This window comes from Cynoglossus semilaevis, chromosome 11 (assembly GCF_000523025.1).
Source record: "Cynoglossus semilaevis isolate Cse_v1.0 chromosome 11, Cse_v1.0, whole genome shotgun sequence".
Classification (NCBI taxonomy): Eukaryota; Metazoa; Chordata; class Actinopteri; order Pleuronectiformes; family Cynoglossidae; genus Cynoglossus; species Cynoglossus semilaevis.
In genome coordinates, this window is record NC_024317.1 from 6061893 (window position 1) to 6081628 (window position 19736).

General features: G+C 39.7%; 1 protein-coding gene across 4 annotated transcripts in view; it reads right to left on the reverse strand.

Annotated features, from left to right (window-relative positions):
* The window catches only part of dlgap4b (discs, large (Drosophila) homolog-associated protein 4b), a 76430-nt gene that overhangs the window by 45843 nt on the left and 10851 nt on the right, over positions 1-19736 (reverse strand). For all 4 annotated transcript variants that reach the window (XM_008320243.3, XM_017036663.2, XM_025060505.1 and 1 more), the window contains exon 2: positions 7549-7587. The gene's annotated coding sequence lies outside the window, so the exon portion shown is untranslated. The remainder of the gene's footprint in view (positions 1-7548; positions 7588-19736) is intronic.

Sequence of the window (19736 nt, forward strand, 5' to 3'; positions counted from 1 at the left end):
CTGCTGTTGATGGGGTTGACAGAGAGTTCCCAGGATGCACCATGCATCACAGTTTGTTGTGTTTCAGCAGTAACGCTTCCGTATGACACACAGGAACTCTCAGTGTCTCTCAGTTACCGCTAAATAATAAATGTGATCTGCACCAGGAACGGGTTCAGATGCTGCCACACGTTATTCCATCAACACCGACGTCCCTGAAGAAGAAACATTTCTTTGAAAATAAGAACAGAAATCAAACCTAAGAATGTCAGAGTTTGTCAGGCTGTCTTTTAGCATGTCTCCACTTTTAGATCCAACTCTGAGACATTTGGGCCGTCTCATTTAATGATGCAACATTTTGCTCACACATTTCCAGGAAACATACATCCACCGCTGATATCAGTTTTTTTTTTTTTAAATCTTAAATGAATTTGGGAAGTGGGAAAAAGTTTATTTTTCTGTCAAAAAGAGTCGGAAAGTCTTGAAAGTGGGATCTTTTACATGCTGCAAACAAAAATTGAAAATCATATTTTTTCTCTTTGTTTTGGACTTTGGAGTAATGGTGTAGATAAATATTATTTCAATATTTTGATGAAGAGCAAATGCTTTACCAGAAAGTAAAACAAAAAATCTGCAGCATCAAACTGTTTCCATCACCTGTGGCAGACTGTTGGTCCGATGTTCTATGTTAATTGTAGTTTAAGCCAGTGGGAAACATGAAAAGACAGGGACAGAGAAATGATGAAGAGAAAAATAATTAGTGAACAGAGTGAGTCCAGAGGAACAGAATGTTATTCAGGAGAAGTCACAGAGAGGCAGTTAAACTGTGACACGTCTGAATCACGTCTGAATCATCGCTCTGCCTTCACCTTGGTGCGAGGTTTGACCACTAGTGCTGTAGTGTAGTTTTATAATCTGATACAGAAATCATGTTTGGTCACACCATGTACTGTGAGTGTGAGCTGGATGAAAAATGACAAACTGATTCTAAACAATAAAATGTAATTATTACCTGGATATCTGGAGTTTTGCTTTTGTGGATGCAATTGTAGGAAAAAAAGTATTTTTTAAGAAAATTGTAGTACAAGGAGTCAGGGATCTACTGTACATTTAATCTGTTCAACTTTAAACTTGTCTTCTTAGCTGTCTAAATGTCACGGGACAATTCCAGCTGGGATTTCTTTTTTCATTCTTAACATAGAAAAACTCCAGCTAATTTGAGCTAAGGCTAGGCATTTCATTCTAATGCACGCCATTGGATATTCTTTGTCTTCATATAAATAAAGTGTAGTAAATGTAAAAAGTAAAAAAAAAAAAAAAACGGCGACCACCAAAAATACCAATTTAAAAATAAAAATGCAGCAATGAATAATAATAATAATTAAAAACACATATGTCTCATTACAAGAGAACAGCGCCTTAGGTCAAAGTAGAATTACAGTGGAACACACAGTCAGAAAAAACTGTTATACTTAAAAAAAATTAATAATTTATAATCATAATTAGCATTAGGTTAAATTGAATTAAATCTGAAAATGTGTCTACATGTTTTCACTATAATTTTTGCAAAAAAATGAAAAGAAAAAATATAAACATCCTTGAGTGATACAGTGAATGAAAAGAAAAAATATAAACATCCTTGTGTGATACAGTGATTGTGTGTATATTCCGTGCTCCTCTTTTTGTAGTACGTCCCATCACAGCTAAGCTGCAGCAGGATTAACTGACCACAGGTTGAAGCAGTGAAGCTTATCACTGTCATCTGAGCAGTTTGGATGAGTGTCTCATGTCGGCTGACTCTGGAGCATCATTTCATCACTTTTAATGTTTACCGCGTGGCTGTTTTGTAACCAAAACTGAATACCAACGTCAGACACCACTGTTTTGGAGAGGCTGCTCACACACGTGCTCCGTGAATTTATCTCTGACCAGATCCCTGTCAAAATGAGCAGCTTATATGTGTCTGAGGTCCGAGTCTATTAATCTTGTCAAATGGATTCAGAGAGCACAGATCCTCCAGACTGACTGAGGCTGAGGACAGAGGACAGAGGACCAGATGGCCTCACAGATTGGAGGGAAAAATACAGAGCAGTGAGATATGAAGAGAGGAGCAGCAGGGCCAGGTGTTTATTACAGGGAGTTAATAAAGAACAGGAAGGCTGATATATTTAGACAAGTGAGAAATCATGAATGGAGAAGGATTTTTAGGGTGTGTCTGTGTGTGTGTGTGTTTGTCAGGTGAAGCCAATACAGAGCTTAGTTACATTTCACACCCAATATGTGAGAAAACAAACAGAGGAGAAGACAGCAGGGGTCCACAGATAATGAGGGCAGTAAAGATGCAGTTGGCTGTCCAGAAAATCCAGCAAACTGTAAATTAAATCCAACACTTTTGTACAGTTCAGGTACCAAAAAGTGCTGAATTTTTCTACTGGGTCACAAACATTTCATGTTGAGTTATTAACTAGAATTTACTGAATATAATTTGCCTACATTTTAAATATGTGTATTACATATATGATCTGTACATGTAAAAACTCAAAGTATGTTGTGGCAGTGCATTAAAAACTGAGCAAATATAATGGCTGGCTACAAATATATAAAAATATATTCTGGCTAAAATATATATATAAATATATTCTGGCTAAACATATACATAAATATATTGTGCTAAACATATATATCAATATATTCTGGCTAATAACATATATAAATATATTCTGGCTAATATATATATATAAATATATTCTGGCTAAACATATTTATAAATATATTATGGCTAAAAATATATACAAATATATTCTGGCTAAAAAAGATTTCTTCTACGTTTCTTAGTATTTTTGGTCATGATACTTGGTATTACCTTTCTATATATTCTTCTTTGCATTATTTGTACTTTGTATCCTATGTATATAATGTTAACCACAAGTTGTCATTTATTTTTACATTTTGTTGTTATGATTTTAGATTTTATTTAGTCTAGAAGTACAGTGATGAATTTATTTACCTTTATTGTTTTGCAAACAGTTACATAAGTCACTAATTCCCTCAGTTTACAGACAAGCTACTGATCTGGGTAATATTATCTGGGTTTAATTCCTGCATCGGTCTCTGTCACATTAATTAGGCCAGATACGGAGGAGCTCAGCTGATGGAGAAGTGGGGTTATTAAAATAGAATCCATGTGTTAATATTAGGCACATTATCCTGATATTAACATTTACAAGGCAGACACACTTTTCTAATAAGAGAGAGATGAGGGGAGGAGGGGGAAGGGGGGGGGAGAGAAGAACGTAATGAAGTCAATGGTCCTCATCCTGTTGAGTCGGAGTCTATTTTTACAGGTCTTTCATAGAAGAAGCCACAGATGGATAAGTGTGTGTGTGTGTGTGTGTGTGTGTGAGAGAGAGCGAGAGAGAGAGAGAGTGAGAGAGGGCAGAGAGTGTTCACCAGAGTCAGTGCTAATCAGTCACCATACATCAAGGAGGAAACACTACACAATAAACCAAAAATAGTTACATGTAGATATACATGAAAAAAAAAATCATTATTTTTATCTCCATATAGAGAGAGATATCTTTGCATCTGTTTATGTTGAAAATTAATATGGGGAGAGACACTATGTCTAATGGAATGGAGAGAGAGAGAGAGAGAGAGAAAGGGAAAAGACAGAGGCAGAGAGAGATTTAAAAGCTTTACAAAGGATTTGTATCCAATAAGCCATACTCAGGATTAAGCCTGTTTAATGCAATGTCGTCACAAAACTACAAACCAACACACACACAAATATTACACACACACACCAACACAAGGGAAAAGACATTTTTACTACTGTCCAATTTGCATTTAAACAACTTGTCTGAAATCTTTTTTCCACCTACATTAGGCAACAACAACAACAACAACAACAACAATAATAATAATATGGTGCTTGATCATTTTCCTAGATTGATTTTCATCTACCTCGCCCTTTGTCCATCTTCTTCCTCAGCCTTTTTTTAGTCCTGTGTCAACTCTCTGCTAAAAGCTATAAATCAAGTGTCTTTCCCCACGTCAGCAGCAAAACTTAACACAGCGACAACTGCAGCAGCTTTTTTTTATTTAAATTAAGGAAGAACTACTGAGCTGAGTCAAGCCTTTGTACTGACAATCAAACCTTTGCTGCACTTGACAAAGCAATTTCATTTGCACCTGAGCACAGGGCGGTCACAGTGTGGAGCAGGCTGTTGTAGCGGGCTGTTGTAGCGGGCTGTTGTAGCGGGCTGTTGTAGCGGGCTGTTGTAGCGGGCTGTTGTAGCGGGCTGTTGTAGCGGGCTGTTGTAGCAGCGTGCTGTTGTAGCGGGCTGTTGTAGCGGGCTGTTGTAGCTTGGGCTGTTGTAGCTTGGGCTGATTTTACACTCGTACACTCATGCTTCCGTGCACCGTAGCTTTAATGTGCTCAGGACATTAAATGAGCTACGAGTCCATGTCCTCATGTATGTCCCTGTCACTATAGACACCTGTGTTGTTATGTACCACAGTAATTGAATGGATATTACTGTGACATTCACATTCCCAATCACAGTTTGGTTGAAAACTACTTTTGACTTTAAACATTCACTTCTTAGTCACAACTTTTTCAGTGGTATCAGCACTTTTGTGGAACTTAGTATTATGAATTTTATGAAATCCTCTTGCACAAAAAGTCACACTGCAGTCTCATTAAAGCCGACCCAGTGTTCTTATACTAATAAGCAGTATGTAGTGTTCTCGAGAGTCCTCTAGAGGTCCCTGACCCTTATCTATACACCAGCATGACACATCTATAAGGCTGCAGTATCAATATCTGCTAAATAATCTCAAACTATTGAGAACCTGATAACATGTATATTTTTATCTGCACAAACCACTGTATGAGTTGCTGCCACCTAGTGGCTGGAGGCTTGTTATCATTCAAGCCTTACAGCAGTGGTACACTTCAGGTGTAGCCTCACCATTTGATAAGTACCGCACATGGACACAACATATCATTACACACCAGTCCCATACTGAACTGATCATGGGCAACATCTCTGCAGTCAGTCAGTCAGTCAGTCAGTCATCTTTCTCCAGGCATTACTGACCATGTTCCAGTCTAACTACAAGTTGTTTCTAAGCAAAAAAAGGAATTCTCCTTTAATCTGCAGCTTCACAGTCCAGTCCTGTACAGATGGCCTGTGAAGTCCCTCAGGGCTGCGTTTTTTTAATTCTTTAAAGGAGGCCGGATCTCAAACACATTTATGGGCATTCCTTAAAGAATTCTGAGCTCGTTTAAACTACTGTACAGCATTTGTTTCGTTTCTATTTCATAGTGTTGTTGTCGTGGCGGCGACTGAAACCTCATTTCTATCTGATCTGGTCTCATCTCGAAGACAACGCTGTGACTCTGTGAAGAAACAGGAGGGATCTGATTGTGAGATGGCTGCAAACAATAGACCAAGGTGTGAGGAACAGTGTGTCCCTGTAGCACTTTGTGACGCTGTTAGTCATTTACCAAAAATACTATTCCTGCCACGCTGTTAGAAACTGGACTTCCTCTATAAAAAATGTTTTATTCACTGGGGAAACCATAAACCTGACAATAAATCCACCTCGGTGTCAAACTGCTGGGTGTGTTTTTGTTTTTGTCTTTTGCACACACCCCTTTGGCCCCTGCCTTTACAGCTGACACAGGCGTTCCATAAACACTGGCAAATAAAAAAAACATTTAAGTAGGACTGACAGTGATTATGTGTTTGCTTAATGCATCCATTTGAATTGTAAATGAGATCTTTTGTGTGTGTGGACTGCAAACAATTCAAAGTGTATTTTCAAATGTCATTAATGCAACTCAAAAGTACTCACTCAGATAATGTACAGGGTGTTTTTCAGCAGCAAAAAACAAAAACAAAAAAAAAACAAGAAATTATTTTAAATATGGTGGTTGATTATTTGGTTTCTTTTCTAATGGACATTTACCGTATGATATAAACTGAGTATTGTCATTATGACATGGACATACTGTACAGTACGACCCAACACTGCCCAGGGATTGTGAACGCATCCAACAAAATATTACTACATATGAAATGCAACATGAACAGCCACTCAGAAAGGTAAGTACTACGACTCTTTGATTCTTCTTTTACAGTGACTTTTTCTATCAGCACTATTGATCCAATCAGTTTTTTCCTATGTTTGGCATACATTAAAAAAAACAAACTTGTTGAATGCCAGAGACTGTTAAATGTTAGCTTTAAAAATGTAACTACCCTTTGGATTTTTTTTTAGAATGCTTTGAAGAATGGGTCGCTGTTGATTTATGACTATGTGCGTCAAACAACTCGGCAGCAACAAAGGCCACTAATGCATCAGCTGCAGCAGCACATTGATTTTTTTTTTTGGTAGAATAAAAGAGTATTTTTGTTTGTGGGGAAAACATAACAGGGGAATATGAATGTCACCGGAAAACTGAACAAGGCAAAGCTGCTACAATACACACACACACATACACAAATATATACATATATATGTATATATAGATGGTTGTATGACAGAGGACGTTTGCCCAGATTAAAGTAAATCCTGCCTGAAATCAGGAGCTGTGCCTCAGGAAAGCCCATAGACTCATCAGTGGAGTGTAACAGCTGCGTTTCATCAGTACTCTCCTCATTGTGTACAGTACATGCCGTACGACAACAACAGGATTCTGTTTTACATACAGCCACACACCACGCTCTACTACGACTAGGCTACTTTCAAAATATTATTTTCCTCCTACGCGGGCTCTTCTTCTTTGATCGGCTTCTAAGCGCAGCAAACAAAAGCCTTCGGAGACTAATTAGAATATTCAAAGGTCAAAGTTTACGGCTACATTTGTTCTCCATACCCTGAAGATCCAGCCTAGTTAAAATCTAAAGAACAAGGACAAGGATCGTTGTGCTGTTGCCGAGCTGCTAATTTTCCAGGACAGTTTGCTTCATTGCACCGGCTCTTGAACATTAGTCTTCACAGAGTCCTTGAACAACTTCACTGTAGACATAAGCAACAGGCATTCAAGGTAGGTTAAGGATAATTTGCCAATAAAGCCCCTAGGGGTTGGAAGAAGAACTGCAGATGTTCAAATGTTCAAATAAAAACATGTTTATATGAGATTCTGTTTTTTTTGTAACTACACATTAGGTGTAGTTTGATATAAAGGGTAAGTAGGCAAACAGATCCTTGATCTGAAAAAAGCCCCCTGAAGTGCAGGCTGTAATTTTTTTGTTGCACTTATGAAAAAAGATGACAAAAAAAAAGGTTTATTTAAAATGTTTTTGGAGAACTGCAATATGGATCAGCCGGAACTCACTCTCCCAAAACACAGGTCTTTAAATGTAAATGTACTACTGGTACGGAATGAGTTACCATTTAAAATAAGAAATCAGTAAACTCAACACATGCTCTAGAGTTTTAGCACCCTCTGCAGGGCTGAACTGTCAGCTGCACACTAACCCTAACCCTGTTTTACAAATCCCAGTGCACTCTTTCTTTAAACTGACAGACTGTGGGCAGAAGAAGAAGATGGCCTACCTTACTGGGACTGCAGAACCTGATGTGGAGGTGAAACTCCTGTATCACAAAGAAATGCACAAAGGTAAATAAACATTCAATATAATACAATATGACTCACATAGAAAGTATAGAGATTTAATATTTTTTCTAAATTTAGTAACAAACAAATTAAGAAAAAAGGGGAACAGATATTAATAAATCTTTGATAACACGCTTTGTGTCTTTGCATAATTGATTATAATTAATCTAAAATTGAATACTTACTAAATAAAACAAATAAGATATAAATGCAAATAAACCTCCACTAAACCTCATGAATCAGAATTAGGATTAATTTGTACATTTCATGGTTCAGTTGTTCTCTCACAGAAATACATACTGTAACAATAATTCGTTTGCGCTCTAAAGCAGTGGACCCTCATTAGATTAACTAACAGTGTATAATTAATGTGTAATTATTGGAGAAATACTCCACAGAAAACAACCAAACAGACACAGATTCTACCACACCTGCGACATCTTCTGTTCAACGTTTTTTTTTAATGACATTACAGCGTCTGGTTTTTCACATCCAACACAAACTGGTTTGATCCGGTTTAAGCCCCAGCTCCATGTTTTAAATTACTGTGCATGAATGAGTGATGTTATCTGAACGGTTATTGGATATGAGCCACAGAGCCAGCACTGAACGATGACCCTACCTCACCCTCGCCTCACCCCGGCTTGATTAGCAGAGCCGGAGTCCCTCAGTGGTATTACCGCTGTGATGGGGGCTAAACGTCTGACCTCAGACACCTGGCACAACATTTTTAGCACGATCAGCAGATTTTATATTTCACTGAACACTGGTCAGGTGTGTGTGTGTGCACGAGCATATCTTTCTATACAGTATGTGTGTCCTTCTGTAAATTAGAGTATTTTGATTGGCCAGGGAACTAATTAAATCACATACTTACAACATTTGTAAAGAAACTCCAACCACACATGCCCTAACTAAATAAAACTAAAGTGAACAGCAGTAGTAGTAGGGGTTATTATTATTATTATTTATTTATTTTTATTTTTTAATTCCATTGCACCAGGTCACAACCTGCTTCTTTGCATTTTCCTTTCAAGTTCATTTTCAATTTTATTGTTTTTTTTCTGATCTTAAAATTGTTTTTCATTTTGTGGGTGATGCAATAAAACTGAACACAGCTAAAGAATGTTACAATAATGAACCTCGTCAACGCTGTCCAAGACGCCTCAGAGATGTCTTAAAATGTTTAATTTTGAATGACTTCCGTAATGATAACATCCGTCGTACGTAGATATTTAATTGTATTGTTCATTTTGCAGTGTCGCAGCTTTTATGAAGCTATTAGCTTGTGGTGATGTAGCATTTTTATTTCCCTATTCAGTACAAAGTGAAAATTGATGAAAAAAAACATTACATGAGAAAATGATTTGGCAAATATGTTGCAGAACAGTTAGAAAAATCCACAGTGGATCCTTTTCATAAAAAGTTCAGCTTTAATGTCAATAAAATTTGTCTTTTGTAGACGAGTTTTGTTTGCGAGGATTTCCAGCGATTTCGGTAAAACAGGCGTCAAAAGAGCTTCTACCAAAGATTAAATATTTTTTTAAAATTTTGAATAAGCTATATTATCATTTTCATGTCTTGAAAATGTCTTAATTTTTTCACTTCAACTGATTGTTTTCCCATAATTCCTGAGCACTTCTTTGTTGGAACTGACTTTTATTCTGTCTGTCTGCCAACAGCCAAGGTCAGTCCAGTTTTGATCAGAGCGATGAAGGTAGGTCAGTCCAGTTTTGATCAGAGCGATCATAGCTCTGCAGACACGAAGAGCTGTTCTGCCTTTGCTTTATTTTCTCCACACGATCACATCACAAAAGGCCTGAATGTCACAGCGACTGTTTCATTAAGATGATAACGTTTTTAGGCCGTCAAACAGGGAGATCACTCCCTTCTTTGTGGTTTCACAGTAACACCTCACAAAAAGCAGTGCTGTTCAAGGAGCGTTGGAAAAAAGTGTTTTCACACACTGCCTTAAGAAACAGCATTTTTCAGTTCACGACTGGGGCACAGGCTCAGAGGAACCCACAGGCAAGTGTCAAAGTGTTGGGTCACGGCCGATAAAACCTCCCAGACACACGAGGGTATTCACTTTCCAGTTTTGTAAAACTCTGTGGGAGCAGAGTGAGGCTGTGACACCAAGAGGGAGCAAAAAGAACAACAACACAGGTATTTTATCTGCTTCTCTACTTACAGAAGTGGGGGCGGATAGTCAGCCCCCGCCCCGCGGGTTTACATGATCATCGAGGCCACTTACAGTACTACAACGATAATGTCATGTCAGAAAAGCAGAATTCTTCACATAAAGAAAAAAAAACTGCCTTTTTTTTGGTTTACAGTGTATGAAACCACAGGTCAGAGTTCTGGAAGTGTTTTCTCTCATCCTTTTCACAGTAATAGTTCATAACTGGTCCCTTTAGTGGTCACACAGTAGTGGTCACTGTTATGGTGTAACTGAAGCTACCTCCTGGGGGAGCAACCAGACGGACTCACTTCAGTGAAGCTTCGCTCTGCCCTACTTCCTGTTCCATTTAGTGGAAAGCTGTAAGTTCTTACAAACTGGGAGACAGACAGACAGACAGACCGACAGACAGACTAACAGACAGACTGCCAGACAGACATGTTAGTTTCAGTGCACTTGTATGAAAGGAGAAGACGTGGAGCGAAGAAGAAGCCTCAGAATGGGTAAGAAACACACTGCACGTACTGTACGTCCCACTCCAACTTCCCCCTGATGTAGGCCACACCACTTGTCTGATGCGTGCTCATGTCTACAGTCGTCATTGGCTGATACTCGTCAGTATTGATTACAAAATACTTGTTAAATCAAAACCGAGGAAAACTCAGAGCTTTCCCAGCTCAGCTTCACTGAGGACCAAACTGTCCCTGACGAAGGTCAACAACCAGCTGACCCTTTGTCTGAGGCTGAAAAGAAAACATTTTTCAAGCACATCAAGCCTTGGTGATTGGTTTCATGATAGTCCATTATATCAATAGTCTACACGGCTCCACAGGAAGTGACGACGATGATGATAATGATGAGGAAGCAAAGCGATGAGTAATTCTCGCCAATTCACAGTGGGTTTGACCCTTCAGCAGGGGTCGCCCTGACAGTAGTCCATGGAGTACAGGCACTGTTCCAAAAACTAACAGACCTCCTCCAGGGACTGGGAGTTGGGGGGATTTCATCCAGGTCTTCATCTGTATTCTATTTCTATAGGTTCATAATATAAAATAAAAGTGTGGATAGTTGGGTAGAAGTTAGGTCGGTGAAACAGCCGGACAATACCGCCAATCTCCACATCTCTGCTCTGACCTGTGATTAGCCGAGGAAGCTTTTTGCTATGGTAATGACTCCTCGTGAACCTCACAGTGTCAAGTGAGCCGTAGTCGTAGCAACAGCCAGCTTGTGAGGCTCTCTCACACCACGGAGAGGACAAGAGAGAGTGCAGCGGGCCCTCTGTCATCAGTCCATTTCTTCTGGTCCATTCTCAGAGGCTCGTCTGTCTCTTGTCCAGTCTCCTGTCTTTGTATTCCCATCTGGCTCGGTATTATATTATTGTCTTGTTCTCAATAGATAATTAACTGCTTAATGATCTGCTCAGGCAAATGGATTTCCTCAGTCATAAATACATAGATTGTTGGTGTCATTATAATTATTTCTTTTGTCGTCGCTCTCTCTCTTCATTGTACAAAAAATTACAGAGCGTCACTGATGGGGTTTGATTCATTTTCCCGGTGAGGTTTTACATATACGTGTTCAGAAACAAAGCAGAGAAGAAGAAAAAACCCAAACATTTACTACCACGTATTAACCCCTCACCCAGTCACCTTCAGGAAATGAGAGTGTATTAGATCATCCATCTTTACGATATAAACTATCATTGTCTCCACAGCCACTTATCTCTCTCTCCCTCTCTCTCTCTCTCTCTCTGTTGTCCGTCCCTCCTCCCTCCACACTATCATTTACTCCTCCTTATCCTCATCTCACACGTCAATCCTGAGTTCTAAACCTCTGGCTCTTGCACGGTCTCTCCATCAACCCCCCCCCATCTGCCCCCCTCAGGGCTGAGTGGCCGTGCATCTCCATGAGCTGAGTGAGTCTGAAATATTAATGTCTACAGGCAGAGGCGACCTCCAGCACACTCTGCAGGAGGTGCAGCCCAGGCCAGTGTGGGCAGGTACGGACAGAGAGGGTGAAAAAAAAGTATTGACCAGCGTTGGTCATGTTAACCTGCTGACCAAACTTTACAAAAACAGGTTCTGCAACTTCTAGTGTTTCAAAGATGAATTGAGTAAGTCAACTTTATTCAGTAATAAAGAGCTAAGTGTCACGTGACTCCTGTTTTTTGAACCAAAAAAACATCATCATTTCCACTATTGACTTGTTGGACATCACTATTTGATGGGATCATGACCTAAATGTATTGGCAGGGCCCACTCTAGTACACGGGCCTGAGATTGACCTGGGTTTTAAAATAACCTAACGCTCTCTTTCTCAGGCCTTTTTGTACTTTAAAGTACCAGTACCAATGGTCAGGTCACTTACCTGCCTGACCTGGATGGTTCAAATCTATATTTCCCATGAGTCAACTGTACGTGGGCTGTGGTCCGTGGAGAAACTAACAAAGACAGAAGCAGAAAGTGGGGCAGATGCTTTAATGTCTAATCAGGATGATCAGAACATTGTCTTAATGTATGTACTGTACTGTAGTTACTACTGACACAATGTTCATTCATTTGGTAATCATGTATTTTTTACAATAGAAATTAAGTTAAATTCTAGAAATATCTGAAATGTTAAACTAAAACCAAAAAAGTTTTTAATTTGTTTAATCAAACTTGGATTTAAATTCCATCTCAATTCTTTTGCTTCTAGTTCTATAGTACTTGAGGATCTCCTCTTACACAACGAGCGCGTCGTGTGTGTTAATGCACCAGCGCCCCTCCCCCTCTCTCTGGTGGTTTCCCTTTATCCTCTCATGCCTTTCTTTGCATCTTTCTTTCTTTCGACACCAAAAATAAATCACACTTGTGTCAAAGTCCATTCCTATTGGTCACATTCCTTGTCCGTGTGTTTAGGTTTAATTGTCCTCCGTAGAACTAACTCATAACTAACTCCTCCGTCTCCGTCTGCTGTTTTCTTAGTGACTTTCCCCGACGGCTGAAGGTGACCTTGTCAAGGAGACCTACAAAAAAATCTCCATGGAGACAACATCCAGGAGGTGATGGTTAACGGTTGTGTGGCGTGTGCGCCTGTGTGTGTGTGTGTGTGTGCTGGGGGGGGGGAGAGAGTACACAAGAAAGGAGCAAAAAATGGGAAAGAATCAGAGAGAGCCACTTTGCCCCTGTGTCATCTGGGTGGAAATGACTCTTACATAAAACTGCTGTCCTTTTTCTTGAGTCATAAAAAAAAAACATCAAATCTTTTCTTATTTATAAAGTAATTGAAATAAATATTTTTTTTTTTATCTTCTTTTGGTTCCTAGACCCTTTTAGCACATAGGAATCCATTAAATATTCTTAATCTAAATTTGAATTAAATTACAATTACATTTATTAGAAAGCTATTTTAATAATAAATGTCAATAAATGTGACACTAAAATGTGTCTGGCAGCTCCTGCTCAGTTAACACCGATGGTTAAATATCCATGAATGATTTCTGCCTGAAGCTATGAAAAAGGAAAAGTGTTTTTTCAGCCATTATGAATATTGATGAGTTACATGCAACAACATTTTTTAAGAAAAGGAAACAAATAGTTTGAGGCTAATTTTCTTCACACCCTCAAGTGCTGTTTTGTACTGGGAATGGAATCACGCCTGCGACGTGGCGTTGACGCAGCTGTTGGCAGAGGCTTTTACTTGTCCGTCCTGTTAGGGTCGACTATTTTCTACAGACACCAGTGTAAATTTGGAACGTTGAGGCAGAAAGGGCTGCTCTGTCCTCGTGGTTTGATACAGGCATTTGAAGTCTGCTGTATGTGATTTTGGTGACTATTAATGTAAAACTGCTTTTTTTCCTCGTTGTCATTTAGAGCTGACCTTTGACCTTCAACAAGGTCAGGACATGACTAAAGCCTAATCTTTAATATCAGGTGTCAATATTGAGCACAACCTGGGGAAAAAAATAAACGGGTTGGTGGGGAGTTATCACTATTTTGTTCATTTTGTAGCTGCAAAAAAGTAATTTGACTTTTTCCACAAATTGGTAGCAGCAGAGCTGAGTTTACTGAAATTATACTTGATTGCAGCAATTTGACAAATCCAACGTAAGACTGCTGCACTGAAGCAACAAATTCGAATTTTTTGTTGTTTTCTTTTGTCTGAGGAAGGACTTATTATCCTGGGACTGTGACGAAACCAAAAATAATGACTTTGTTGTTGGACATATTCAGTGTTGTAGACACACGGGTCAGCTCTGTGGACGAGAATCATCACATCATATCACACAATACAATCAAGTCACAAGTTCAGAGTGTACAGAAAGCTCACTGTTTACTACATATTATTTCACTAGGCATTGGACAGCTGTCTGTGCAAATACAAATGTAAAAATATCTGGGAAGGAATATTGAAATTGGACAATATTGTTTTTGGTAATAATTGATTATTCTGAGGAAAATGATTGGTTTTAAAGGTTTGTTTTTATTCTTTTCTTCTGTTTTGTTACTTAAGATTTCCAGGTTATAAAATGGCTGATATAGTACATGAAATAATTTTAATGATCATTTTGTGATTATACTCTGACCTAAAAATAGTAATCGTTGTGCCAGTACTTTATAATGAGAGCTTTTCTCTTTTTTTACCTGCATTAGTAGCAGGCCTTCTTTGGAGGCAGCCAAGTTGAACAACATCCAACATGGCTGCCAAACGTGTTGGATTTTTACCTGGGCCAACAGGAGACAAACTAAATACCCATTGTGTTTTATTGGTAAGCGTTTAGTACAATATGTTCCCACACAACCTCACAGTGATGAGGTTCAACCACAACCTCGACTAAATCCACAAACAAACCTTTTTGGATTTCATTTAATTTTCTAAAATCTGTACATTTAGAACAACCCCCAGCGTTATTATTAATTTTTTTTAAATGTGAGGACTGGACGGACGTGACTCTGTGTCTCTGCCCCTTCACTGATAAAGAGCATTAGAGAGAGCACTCTGCAGAGACGGAGTGAGGACGGACGCAGAGAGATGAAGTGACAGAAACGAGGGACTGTGAGCAAAGTGAGCGCAGCGCAATATCACTGAGTGCAGTATGATGGAGTTTGACATAACGACTTGGCAGTTGTTGCCTCTCGTCCAGGAGAGACGGCCACTCCACTTCAGCCAGAGTGATCATGAGTGGACACATTAATGTGGACAGGCTGAGCCTCGTCTGCCTGGAACAGACACCGGACAATAAAGGGACGGTTCATCGTCCTGCACGTCTTCGCACTTTGATACTTGACTGTGACAATAGAAGACGTGGACAACGTTCTTCAACAGCGACTGACGCATCATAATCCGTGCTGTGTAAATATGTTTGAATTCAACAGCGAAAATCAGTATCCACTTCTACACCGTGTGGCCCTAAAAACATGGCAGTCTAAAACTGTGATATAGGATCATTAATCTGAAAAAAAACAAAAAACAAAAACCAGTTTGGTTGCTGATGACTCATGAGGACATTTGTTTTGAGTTGTTTTGACTGGAGTCTTTTTTTCAGGTTTAAATTAACAGCAAAATGCCAAAACAAGACTCATTAATAATACATTTACATACAATTTGTTACACCAACTCATTTTTTTTTACAATAATAACCTTGATTCAGGTTAATGGCTGCTGGTGCACTTTAGCTGTTGTGTTTCTGTCTGGTTTCTTCGTTCGTCAAAACAACGTGGCTTTCAAGTAATTGGTCTTTGTGGGAATAATAACAGATTTGTCTTAATGCACTTGTGACCTCTTAGTGACCCCCCCCCCCTCATCCCCGTACATTAGGTCCTGCTCAGCTAAGGAACACATATGATGAATGATGAACGGAAACCCATAATTACATAAAAGAGGTTGAAAGGTTAAAATTATAAGAGGAATGGTTCCTTTCATTTTTTGGCGACGTCAAAGAGTTCCGACGTAAAAGGCACCGTGTTCAATAATGAGAACTTTAAAAGAATGATGTGACATTTTAAATGATGCAGTGCAGACACCGAGCAGCAGGAGGAGGAAAATAGCAAATGACATCTCATGCGCGCACACACACACAAGACAATGAGTGCAGAGAAGTCACACAGTGACACTCAGAGCAGCAGCACAGCTCTTTGCACGCTCATGCTTTGTGTGCCTTTGTCTCCAAGACAGTCAACACCTCAGTCTCACGGGGCTTTTTGAAAGGGCAATAGATTTATAGATCTGATAGAAGCTCCGACGTGTTGCAGCAGCACATGTCGCTGCTGCCACCGCTGTTTCTATGCTGCCCATAGATCAGTGACGCAACTAAGTGGAACATAAATAAGATTTGACTTTTTTCACCATTGATTTTTTTTTAACATCACCATCTGTGACAAATACGACCAAACAGCCAGTCTGAGGTCCAAAAACTAGTCACTTCTGGATTAGGCGGACATACACACACACACACACACACAGTGCAACATTCTTCAGCCAAGATCTCTGTGATGTCATAACCATTGTCTGCTGTTTTTGTGAAGCTAAACTTGAAGCTACTGCTACCAAACTAATACTTAACCGTACTCACAATTACACCAATGTAATTCTTATATTTCTTGCTGCTCAATCAAAACCCACTGTCAGGTCCTGCACTGTACAGTAAACTGTAATCAAATAAACTGCAATATTTACAAATTGTAATCCTACTAAAAGAGTTTTCATTTAAAATGCTATACTTTAGTAGTTTTTCTACTACATTCTGTTATCCTGTAACACATACTTCTTCATACTGTACATAAAGGTATGAATGTATACATATGTAAGAAAGTATGTTCAGAGCTGAAACGAGTAGTAACTCCAGCAGGAACTGCAATACGATATGAAATAAATTTAAGTAAAACATTTAAAGTTAAACTTTTTTTTTTTTAATTCACAACATCTTGGGGCAGTTTGATACCTAATGTCTGTCATGTCAGTGTTTTACTGAAACTTCTATCTCCAACGTTGATCTGCAGGCATTAGCTTCAAGCACTGATTACTGCGCTACATTTCTGTATCAGCTTTTAGTCACCATTACTCTAAGTGTTAGCTGAGTCCGCCGAATTACATGTCAGACTGTCACGGCGATTTTTCTAATCCTGTTAGAAATGTGACAATGAAAACCCCGAGTAGTTTCTGTGACTCAGAGTTTGGTCCTACTGAGTCTGTGCCAGCGCTTCTTTGAATTCAACTTTAAGCAAACGTCACTGAAATGTAAACCGTGAAGCCTTTGACTTCCCTTTGGGTCATTGGTGGTCAGACCAGGTCCTGATTCCCTCATACACAGGTTTAACCAAACACCTTTTTGACAGCAACTCACAAGGATTTCTAAAATATCTAAACTGTGTAAAATGTAATTATAACCAAAAAAAATCGAATAGCAACTAGAGGACTAGAGCTGAATTCATTAAATTCTTGGTGTAAACAAACATTTTTACACAAACACAAATCAAGCCTAGTTTCTCTTCAATGGTTGTCATCGTTGTTGTACAAACACCAGCAGCTTCCAGCTCCAGGTCATCATACAGTACAGGTCAACAAGAAGAGTGGCAGCTGCTGGAGAGGAGGTGAGGAGAGATGGCAGCGGAAGAGAGGGGAACGCATCAAGAATAAAGAATGAACACAAGGAACTGCGTCGAAGTGACAAACGCTGACCTCCGATCGCATCGGAACAAAGCGCAGATCTGAGCAAAGCAAAGCGTCGCACTTCAAAATAATCTGCAGCTGACAGCTGTCTAACAGCCTCCAGGGGGCGGTGGGATTTGAAAGACACACATAGGACGTGTGTGCATATTTACACTGTTCGCTGACTTGATGCAGGGACTCACATACAGTATGCAGGACATGTACTTCACTGTCGGAGCCCAGCATGTGAGCTAATGACAGGATCAGGGTTGTTAGCAGCCAATAGAACGCTTGGAGCTGTGAGTGGCCGCTGCTCCTCAGTAGGAACGCACCAGTCAGATCTTAATGTTGGATATTTGGATTATTTTTAATTCTGTTGCATTTTTATTTTTAAATAATTTATGTTTTTATTTAATCAATAAAAACCAATTCTGTGACAATACACCTACTGTGTGTTACTTTGGTTCTGTTAATCTAAGTCTGATCCCTTCAGTCTCTGCCTGATGCTGATGTAATCGATTCAACATTAATGTCAGATCAGTTTAAAGCAGAGGTGTCAAACATGTGGCCCGCGAGCCAAGACCGATTGATTTTGAAAGTGAAAAAATGGCAAAACTGGTTCAATCTGGCCCAATTGATCAATTTTAAAAATGAAGAGATGTACTTATTTGCAGAAAAACAAAGAAGAAAAACATGGCCTCAGTGGTATTTATAGGTAATTATGCGATGATTGTTCTGGTCCGGCCCACTTGACATCAAATCAGACCGTAGTTTGACACCCTGGTTTAGAGTCTCAGCTGATGTCAAGCCCAGGTATCGGTTCTATCATAATCAGGACTGAGAGTCAGATTGGTGCAGCCTTACTCATCAGCAATGGGTTAATTGCTGTGTGTGTGTGCGGTGACTAATAAAGCCGATTCTTCTTCTTCTAATTAATGCCCTGCTCCTCCATCCTGAGTTGTTCAGGGTTCACCATGGGCCACACTGTTGCAGCCCGCAGTTTAACTGCAGTACTCCTACCTTCCCTCAAGTCACTTTTACCAGGACAGTGAAGTAGCCAGGTTATTTTGGGCTCCCCCTGTGTGTATATGCATGTGTGTGTGTGTGTGTGTGTGTGTGTGTGTGTGTCTATCCCTGTGTGCATGTGTGTGAGGGAAGGAAGGAAGAGAAAGATCATGTGTAACAGTTTCCGCTGACAGCCCAGACAGCTACCTGCAGCACACCACACCACTCGTTATCCCGGCTCAGCTGTGCAGCACTTCATCGCGCTTCTTCATCCATTGCTTGTCTTTTTCACCTCCGAGCAACATTAACATATCCTTCCTTCCTCATCCGAGCACAACTTCCCTTTCCACCCACAGCGGTGCTGACAATTAGGTCAGCATATGGCCTATTTAAAGCACGAAGAACTCCGGCAATGAGATTTTCTCTGTCACTTTAGATCATCAAAGATGGGAACGAATCAGACACCCGGGCCTTCTTACCAAACACTAGTGACAAAAGAAAAACAAATTATGTCCAGAGCTTCGGTTCCTCTCACATTTCTGTTGCACTTTCACAGAGGTGAAGTGAGGGTTTTGCATCAAATATGTATGGACTGCATGTAGCAGGTCGCTGCGTCAGATAAGAGTAAAACGCACCGATGTTGTGAAGGTCAAGCTGCTGTTAAAGCATCTCTGACACGTGTAGTAGACGCCGGTGTATCTCATTGCAGTATCACATTTCAGAATCACTTCAGCTTTGCCTATGACCTTTGTCCAATGGGCTGACCTACAACACAGGTGAGTGGATCGACTGAGGCAACAAGCCGCAAAGTGTTGTTCTCATGTTTTCCCTATTCATTTTTAAGTACAAGTATTTTAGAAAATATTCACATTTAATAAAACATCATTTGACAAAACTTCACCAATCATCTAGTGGGCCGGATTGAACCCCTTAGTGGGCCAGTTTTGGCCCGTGGGCCGTATGTTTGACACAGCTCTGGTTAGTTAAACTCAGGCATTAAACGCAGCTCTGTTACGAGGCGGTCGACTAAAACGACCGCCTCGTAACATAATAAAATGTCCCGTTACAATAGCCGTTAGGGTGCCATTCAAAAGAGCTTAAGCCTGCTGCGCTGCTCTTTTAGCTTCACGGCTAATTGAGAAACTCATCTTGTGGCCTTAATGGGACGGAGTCATTGACCATTACAACGCTGCTCGGTGATTAACACTAATGCTGCCGTTTTAAATAGCCCCGCTACCAAATTGTGTTGCGTTTAATAATTTGAATTACCTTGTGGTATTTCAGCAACTGAATATGAAGTTGCTTCCACTTAAT